Source organism: Epinephelus moara, chromosome 2 (assembly GCF_006386435.1).
Source record: "Epinephelus moara isolate mb chromosome 2, YSFRI_EMoa_1.0, whole genome shotgun sequence".
In the NCBI taxonomy this organism is placed as follows: domain Eukaryota; kingdom Metazoa; phylum Chordata; class Actinopteri; order Perciformes; family Serranidae; genus Epinephelus; species Epinephelus moara.
Genome location: NC_065507.1, coordinates 43,987,058 through 43,995,827, shown reverse-complemented (window position 1 = coordinate 43,995,827; position 8,770 = coordinate 43,987,058). Strand labels below are relative to the sequence as shown.

Here is an 8,770-nt window from a genome sequence, read left to right as displayed (position 1 = left end):
ATAGTTGACAATTTGGAATAACACATACACCGACACAGCTGTTTGACAAAGCATCATCATTTTATAAGTAATATTATATAAATGTTAACCTTTTTTCTTTAAGTTGTGTGACATAGTGTTAGCTTAATTTGGCATTAGGACCAGATCAGGACAGTTACTTTACTTGATTAGCTTAAAAGAAGGATCACTTTTTCATATCTCATTAAACATTTTCGTAACAGTAAAATATTGTAAAACAACTTCTTACCTGTGGAATGTTATTCCCTTCTGCTTGGTTTTAACACTTCTTTCATTAGTACACCCAAATGCAGAGCAAAAATGTGACATTTTTGCCAAGTCTAACACGGGTCTGAACCGGTCAGAGCACCTAGGCAAGATGGCGGCGGTATTGAGGCAGCCCACAAGCCAGGATGCGGCATCTATGTATATATATGGTGACATTTAGGACAGCCAATAGCTACTTTTCTTACTGAGGAGTTGGCAACACTGGGGACGTTGTTACAAAGCCCAGTGCAGTGGGGACTGCAGGCAGGGAGCGAGGCAGCTGTGTCAGAGCCAAAGGAGGGAGTTTTAAAATACATTTATTTGATCGTTTATCAATGAAAAAACGTCCGATGCCGATTATGGTAAACAGTAGGCTGTGTTTACTCACACACTGTGCGTCTAAATAATTTTCCCGGTTCGCACACATATATTTTTAGGGGCAAATGCGAGTGAAATGCTCGCACTGCAGAGTACTTCTGCCCGTGCCGGACAGAAACTTCGCCACACCGGAAATCCGGCGCTGTTCCGGAGAACTTTAACCCCTGAGTACACGATGAAATACATGTAGTCCTGCTTAGTTTCTCCACTGCAATTAACTAGTGTCTGCCTGCTGTTACATCAGGAAAGTATACACATCTTTGAGGAAATGTTACACTCCAAAATTACAAGCTCCTTTGTTTAATCACCACTTTGTCTTTTCCTGTTAAAATGTATATTATGCATTTATATATTCATGTACTTACATCACAATGTGTTACACAACAAAGCAGGAGTGATGTCACCACAGACCTTTGTTTTTTACAGTACATGGGGAACACTTCAATTCTTAACAGTAGGACAGACACCATGTTGCTGTTAACATTATATAATTACTTAATCATGACAGTGTATTTCATTTCAATGTGGATGTTTTTGACAAGACATTTTGTTTCCATACCTGACAAATCACAAGTACATTTTAGTTAATACATCGGTTGAAAATTAAATACATACTGTAATGTACTGTAATATAAAGTCCCTCTATTGCCAAAAATGACAATGCGTTCTCTTGACATTGCTTGTTTTATCGACATTTTGACTCTTCGCACTGTCTACGTGAGCTGGAGGCCGACAGCGAGAGCCCGAGGTCCCGTTCATCGCTGCTTGCTCCTTTATTTGTTGTTGTGTTTTCTGTTTTGTTGTTGTGTTAAGTAATTTGTTGTTGTGTTTTCTGTTTTGTTGTTGTGTTTTTTGATTTGTTGTTGTGTTTTCTGATTTACCGTTGTGATTTGCACTTCAGGGCCACCGTAGAAACACCCCTGAAATACACTTAGCGAGACATGCATAACTAGCTGCAGACCCTGAAGCCCCGCCCCTACTGCTGCATAGAGCTAAAGAGGCTGTTCATTTTTTTATAGTGCTGTCAAGAGATTAAAAAAATGGAGAGATTAATTAATTAGGATCTGTAATTAACTGATCTAATTAATCTCTTTTTTAATCTCATCTCAAAATTGCTGAGAAAAGCCCTCAACTTGAGGTATTTTCATTTAAATTCATTACATTATTGTGGCAGATGATCAAAAGATTGATATATATTATAAAAAGTGGCTTTATAAAGTCATAATTATTGTTTTCAACAATAACACACTTGAACACAGATGCAGTACACCTGGCCATTACATTCTATTGTTTTCGAGATTAGTCCCAATAAAGAGTGCTGCAACCTTCAGTCTCGACCACCAGGGGGTGCTTGACTGTCATGACATGTCAGCTTCATTAAAAGCATAGCTGCAGATTAACGCAACAACAGATGTAAAAACACACAGAAACAATACATCTGTGATCAGTTCCCTAATTTTATTTTAACAGTTTTCTAAATTATTTTCCTCTTTTCCAATTTCTCGTTTTATTTCATGGAAGTGATCAATGTCAGTGCACTTGTCCTTTAAACTTAATAAAAAATAAAAGCTAACAAAATAAAAGACACCTGGTACATTCGTTACAGCTGTATCAGTTTATAGAACAGTTATGAACAGTTAGAACAAGAGGCTGCACTGCCAGCGTGCAAATCACTCCTTGTGGCTGCCTGCGCTTTCCCTGTCCTTGCGGCTGCAACTTGTGCTGTCTTCTCTTCTTCAAACTACAACACCCATAATTCATGAAGGAACTGCTGCAGCCAATGTGCAGCCGGTGGGAGCTGCATGACAACTCAACCACCATGATCAGTTTTTAATGTTTTATCGGGCAATGACTCTGCTCTAGTGTAATTTTCGGGACAATCAGGGCAGGATTCAGGATTCAGGACAACTGCTTGGATTTCGGGACTGTGCCGAAATCCAAGCAGTTGTCCTGAATCCTGAATCTTGCCCTGATTGTCCCGAAAACTACACGGAGGTTGCCGGGGAGGTCAGATACTTGCGTGCTAGGGCAGACAGCTTTTCATACAATGCTGATGCTGAGCTCTGCTCCATAGCGCTGCAGCTCTCCCACAACTCAAGCACAAAGAAGCCCAATCATACGCCTACAGACGGATTTTATAAAAGGCAACTCTGTGGCATACAGAAACAGTAGAGATTAAAAATGAGATTACCGCGATCAAAAAACATAGCGCGTTAAATATGGCTGTAATTAATTATTCGCAATTAATGCGATAATTTGACATCCCTAATTATGAGTTTAATACTGCATGTGTCGCAAATTCAAATCGCATTAACTTTGACACTGATATCTGTCCCTTGTAATACAACTGGCACGTGAGGTAGATCTGATGAACGGTCTTCTAGATATGCTAAGGACACATTTACAGTACATGCAGACAGAGTCTCCTTGCTTTATAGTTAGATGTATGATAAGAATATAGCATACTATGTTTGTTAGCATACTATTAAAAAAACCAAAAGTACTGTATATATGTGGAGGGACAAAAACTGTATGTGCCACAATATAAATGATGGTTTGCATGTCCCCTCATTAGAGGCTCCTCTATTGTTTATTCTGACCAAATGACCATTTTCACCTTGTTTTGTGTTTTTTCAGCTGTCGGAGAAATCAAGTGTTGCTCATTTGTGATGGAAATGAACAGAACACAAATTACATCAGCAGACAGATGAAGATGAGGAGCTCAGGTCATAGAAACAAAAGATTGTACAGGAGACTGATATCAGAAGAGTGGAGATGAAGTTGTGTTATTTGGTCATTGATTATTTTCTTTAAACCAGTCACCAAAATCACCTCTGTGTAATTGTGTCCCGGGACCAGGCATATTTTGGCACTGGATGTTCCTCCTCATCTAAGATATTACATGACCTGTCTTTTTCACCTTCTGAGCTCCTATACATCTGACCCATTCATGCATTCACATACAGTGGTTACCACTTTGTATTAAAATCCACTGCTTATATTAATAGTTGCGTGATGATATAGAACAATAGCCTAGACCTTTTAAAATAGACGAATCCAATAGCCTTGGACACAGGAAGGGTCATGCAGAGGATCAAAGCCTGATCATTTATGAAATGTAGATAAATATTTGTGGGCCTTTGATATAAAACACAATAGACAAGTATTGAGGTTAGCACAACAAACTGCATGATGTGAGAGTCAGTCACTATGACGAGTGCAAATTAATACACCGGAGCTTGAAGACCCACCTGCCAGTTCCCGGTGTGGCAATCATCTACAGCAGCACCGGAGAGAGAGAGTTATACATAAGAAGGGGACTGTGTGCTGGTGTTGCTCTGCAGTTGTAGGGGATGTAAATGAAAACACATACAACATATACTAACATCACCCAGATGTGCCAATCACTGGGACGAGGAAGAAACAAACCAGAGGCCAGCTCCTTATCCCCACTACTTTCTAGCAGCCTGAGGATACAAAAGCAAAACAGGACACGTTGTAGACACTGCAGGTATATTAATGGAAAAACACTGAACATGATAACGCTTAGTATGGCATAACCCAGATGTTCCAATCACTGGCACCCTTGTATGATGTAGTCTATAATGACATGACACAATAACCTGCGGATGATATTTTTTCTGGTGGTACACTGGTGGTTGTAGAGCGGTGTGGATCAGTGTGGATGAATGAAAAATGAAAACAACAAACAGTTCATTTCAGGTGGTAACCTGTTACGTGACTAGGGATGGGAATTGGTAGGATTTTATTGATATCAATATCATTATCTATTCTGCTTATCAATTCGATTCTTTATCGATTCCCTTATCGATTCCTCCTGTGAATTTTCTGTGTAGAAAAAGTAGACCTTACAGGTTTTCGGTCTCAACAACACAAATTTTATTGAGTTTCTATTCTAAACAAGAAATAAGTGTTTGTGTAAGTAAACAAATATGAAATTGGTCACTGGATCCTAGATCTCTGGATATATAAATAAATAAAAATAGATTAAAATCTTTGTCCTACATGCCCTTTGCAGCAAGTGTGAATGGGGTTTGCTGGCTAAACGGAGGGGGAGGGAGGCTGGGATGTGGAGCTGGGGGAGCGACACTGCAGGCAGCAGAAATACTCGGTCCACCGCTATCATCTAAAATGGTACAAATGAAAGAATATTTGTACAGCATTTGTTTTCATCTACGTCAAATAACGTTACAGAATCTGTCATTGAATGCGTTGTGCTATCGTTAACATGGGACAGGACATACGTACCTTCACTGGCACTGCTCTGCTGAGACTTTGCTGCAGCTGCACTCGTTGACTGGAGATTGTCAAACACATGAGACTCTTGATATTTAATGCCATGCTACGACAAATGCTTCAGCATGTTGGTGGTGTTTCCACCCTTGCATGTAATTACGGTGCAGCATTAATGGCACGCCGCGCTGTTAGTTTTTTTTGGTGAAGTGAAGCCACGCTTTCGACCGCTTCTGTCTCTCTGCCATTACGTCTTCTTTGTTGTTGAACGTGCTGCTGACTGACGAGCATGACGTGCGTCATTGACGTAAAGATTCGGTGTAAGGAAAAGAATCGATAAGGGAATCGTTAAGCATAAAGGCTAATGATGTCGATGAATTGAACCAGTTGGAACCGGTTCTTAAAGGGATAGTGCACCCAAAAATGAAAATTCAGCCATTATAAATTCAGCCATTATGTACTCACCCATATGCCAAGGGAGGCTCAGGTGAAGTTTTAGAGTCCTCACATCCCTTGCGGAGATCCAAGGGGAGAGGGGGTAGCAACACAACTCCACCTAATGGAGGCTTACGGCGCCCCAGATTCAAACGTCCAAAAACACATAATTGAAGCCACAAAATATCTCCATACTGCTCGTCCATAGTGATCCATTTCATTTTTGGGTGCACTATCTCTTTAACAAGAACTGGTTCTCGATTCCCATCCCTATACGTGACATTGTAAATGTGTTGGTAACGCGTTATATTACTTTGCTACTGCTAAAACGTAATGTATTACTAGAGCACGTTACTTTTGTGTTGCCACCAGTGTTGGGGGTGATGCGTAGCCCGTTATCCCCAACACTGGCAGCAACACAAAAGAACAATAAACTGTGTTGTACAATGGTAGAATAATTCATAGAAACGACACATTTTTTGTGCACATAAGAACTCTAATGCTGGTGGTACAAAATGTTACTATTGGATCTGCCATGTGATGTCAGATGGCTATAAAGAGAGTCACCAATGTAAAGGCCTTCTGTATAGTCCTAAGATGCTCCAGAGAACACGAGTGTTGATAGTTACATGTTGAAGACAAGTGGCAACCTCCAGGGTTAAAAAAAAATGAAGCCAACTCAGAAGTGCCAAAAACTGCAGTTCCTCTAATGAACACTTGGGGCTGGTTCCAGAAGCAAGTTAATCCCCATAGAGCCCCATGTTAAAATGCCAAACTTTAAAGCAGAAATAAACATCTTTACAGCCTGGTACAAAAAAAAGCTTGATTCTTTATAGCCCCTTTCCCCATTCATAATACTGTTTGGGGGCAAAGTTTCTATAACTCAGCCGTTTAAATTTCATGAAGGCTTAAAGTTACACTATATTGAGAGTGTGGCCTCTTTGAGCGACATGCTATCTGCGAGTCGTCTCTATAGTCTATAAATCGACAGCCAAAATGTCGTACTTGAGGTTTCAAAAAGGCAGTGGGTGATGTCATGGTAGCTGCATCCATTATTTTATACAGTCTGTGGTTAAAAGAACCCTTCCCAGCGCCTGCAAGCAATTAAAGTGATATCTACAAAAAACGGAACAAAAAAACCCCAAAACAGATCAAACTCGGTTGAACCACGCAGAATAAATAATAATAATGATAATGACAAGAATTATAATAATAATAGCTTTTCCGGCTCTCTGTATGTACACTTATCTCATGCGCACAAATGATGCCGTCAGGTGGTAGAGTGGCCGTCTTGCGTCTGGCCATCATTCCCCAAGTTCCTAAATCCCAAAAGCATAAGGCTTTTTAGTAAAAAAATATGGTATGAAGTAGATGCCATACTATGAATAAAGGTTTTCAGTGTAAAATTAACTTCCTTTTTAAATTACAAGGGAAGTATGGACAACAAGGTTTGGCATTCTTTAAAAGTCACATTTAATTTTTTTCCACTATTACTTTCCAGATGGAACCTTTTGGGTAAACCTAACATTTTCCAAAATGACAGCTGATATCTAGTCATTGACTTTGATTTACAGTGTTTGAACGCAGAGTTTAATAGATACATCTATGTATTGTATATACTGCAAGTTTTATTCAAATTACAATGCATCTGATTAAAACATCAAATATACAAACATTGTATAGGACAGCAAATTATATGAATCCAAATAGTCCAGTAGTTAATGAGCTGTGATTAGTCTCACACAAGTTTGTCAGTTATTACTCTACAATTTTTCAAAATGAGTATAATTTGATTCAAGTACTTCATTCCAACAAAAAATAAAACATATAAGAAACTACTATATCTACACAGAGTTCATACAGTTGGTGGGGAGGGAGAGTGACTTGTACCACTGCTAGCTGTGTTCATTCCTGAGAAAATTCCCATTCAGTTTCCAATAGACACCTACAGTATGTCTCTTTTCTATTATGTCCTTTGTTTCAGAATAGTTCTTGCTGAATGGATAAGGGGTAATCCACACAGATAAATAATAACATAGTGACACTGTGCAGCTATTTTTCATAATATTCTATGTAAAACTATGGCCATATAACAGAAATCAAATTATGAGCCTCATCAGGGTGAGGCCAATCATGCACTCTTACAGCTGGAGTTACATCCAGGTAGTTTCATACTGGGTCTGAGATCTGCCCTGTCAGTAAATAGTTTCAAGGGTCAGTTAAAGACTCACCTGTACAGACTAGCTTTTGAGTGTTAGGCCGTATCCACTGTTTTATCTGCCACTTTCTGTTGTTCTCTCAGCTTGTCTACCTTATTTCCTCTGGCTTTGCAGTGCCATGTGATCATGTTCTATTGTTATTTTTATTTATTTATGTATTTTATTACATGCTTCTACATGCACTGACCTTGCATTGCCATGTGCCTTGTGTGTATGTTTTCTTGAATGTTTCGGTTGCACATTTATTGTGACTCACTGAACTGTGGTTTTATTGTTTGTACTGTTAAGCACTCTGTGTACACGTACTATGAAGGGTGCTATATAAATAAAAGTTTACTTACTTACTCGCTTGGTTAATAACATATAGGCTGAGGGAGTTTAATGCACTGACACCGAAGAGACAAGTATATATGATAACACCTTTAAAATTTAAAAAAAAAATTGAAAAAACATTAATTAATAAATGCAAGGAAATTAAAAAAAAAAACAAATTCACCAATTTGGCAAGGTATATGTAGCATAAAGACACACTGCAAATACAGAAAATACAAGCAAACAGAGAAACACTGAAAAGCATACACATCAACTGTGATAGATGTTTCCAGGCAACAACCTTCTGTTGTATTCACATTCAGGCAATAAACCAAGGCTCTCGTGTTTGACATTCTGCTTTCCTCTGTGCAGAATTCTAGGAGAAAGAGGTGGAGTCAGCACAGTTAACTGGCAAAAGGTACTTCGTAAATAAGATTTTTTTTTGGCATTTTTGCCTTTATTGGACAGATGAAGACTGTAGTGGCAGCCTGGAAATGGCAAGAGAGGGCGGGGTATGACGTGCAACAAAGTTTTCCCTATTGGAATTGAACCGATTGCACTAGCGTCGTATACGCTGTGACCATTCGGCTACCAAGTTGCTCTGACTAGTTAATACTTAACACTAGTTCCTACCTTGCTGCTGTTTTAACTGTTCTGTTATTTGTTCTTTGTTACTGTATGTATTTTTAGATTTTTATATTTCTATATTTTCAATCTGCAATCACAGCAGCAGCTTTTAGACATTAACAGCTGAGGTCAAAATTAAACTTATCTGAACTTCCATACAGTGCACATTAGCAGGAGCAAAAGACGTTTTCTGCAATAATGTGTATATGGCATTACACTAGGTGTGTAACTTAGATTTCCCATAACATCAGAATCAGACAATGAAAATATTAAAAAAGGTT

At 38.9% G+C, this 8,770-nt stretch overlaps 1 protein-coding gene across 2 annotated transcripts in view; it reads left to right on the top strand.

Annotated features, from left to right (window-relative positions):
* LOC126397432 (Na(+)/H(+) exchange regulatory cofactor NHE-RF3-like) overlaps positions 1–8,770 on the top strand; it is a 268,248-nt gene that overhangs the window by 240,452 nt on the left and 19,026 nt on the right. The window lies entirely within an intron of this gene.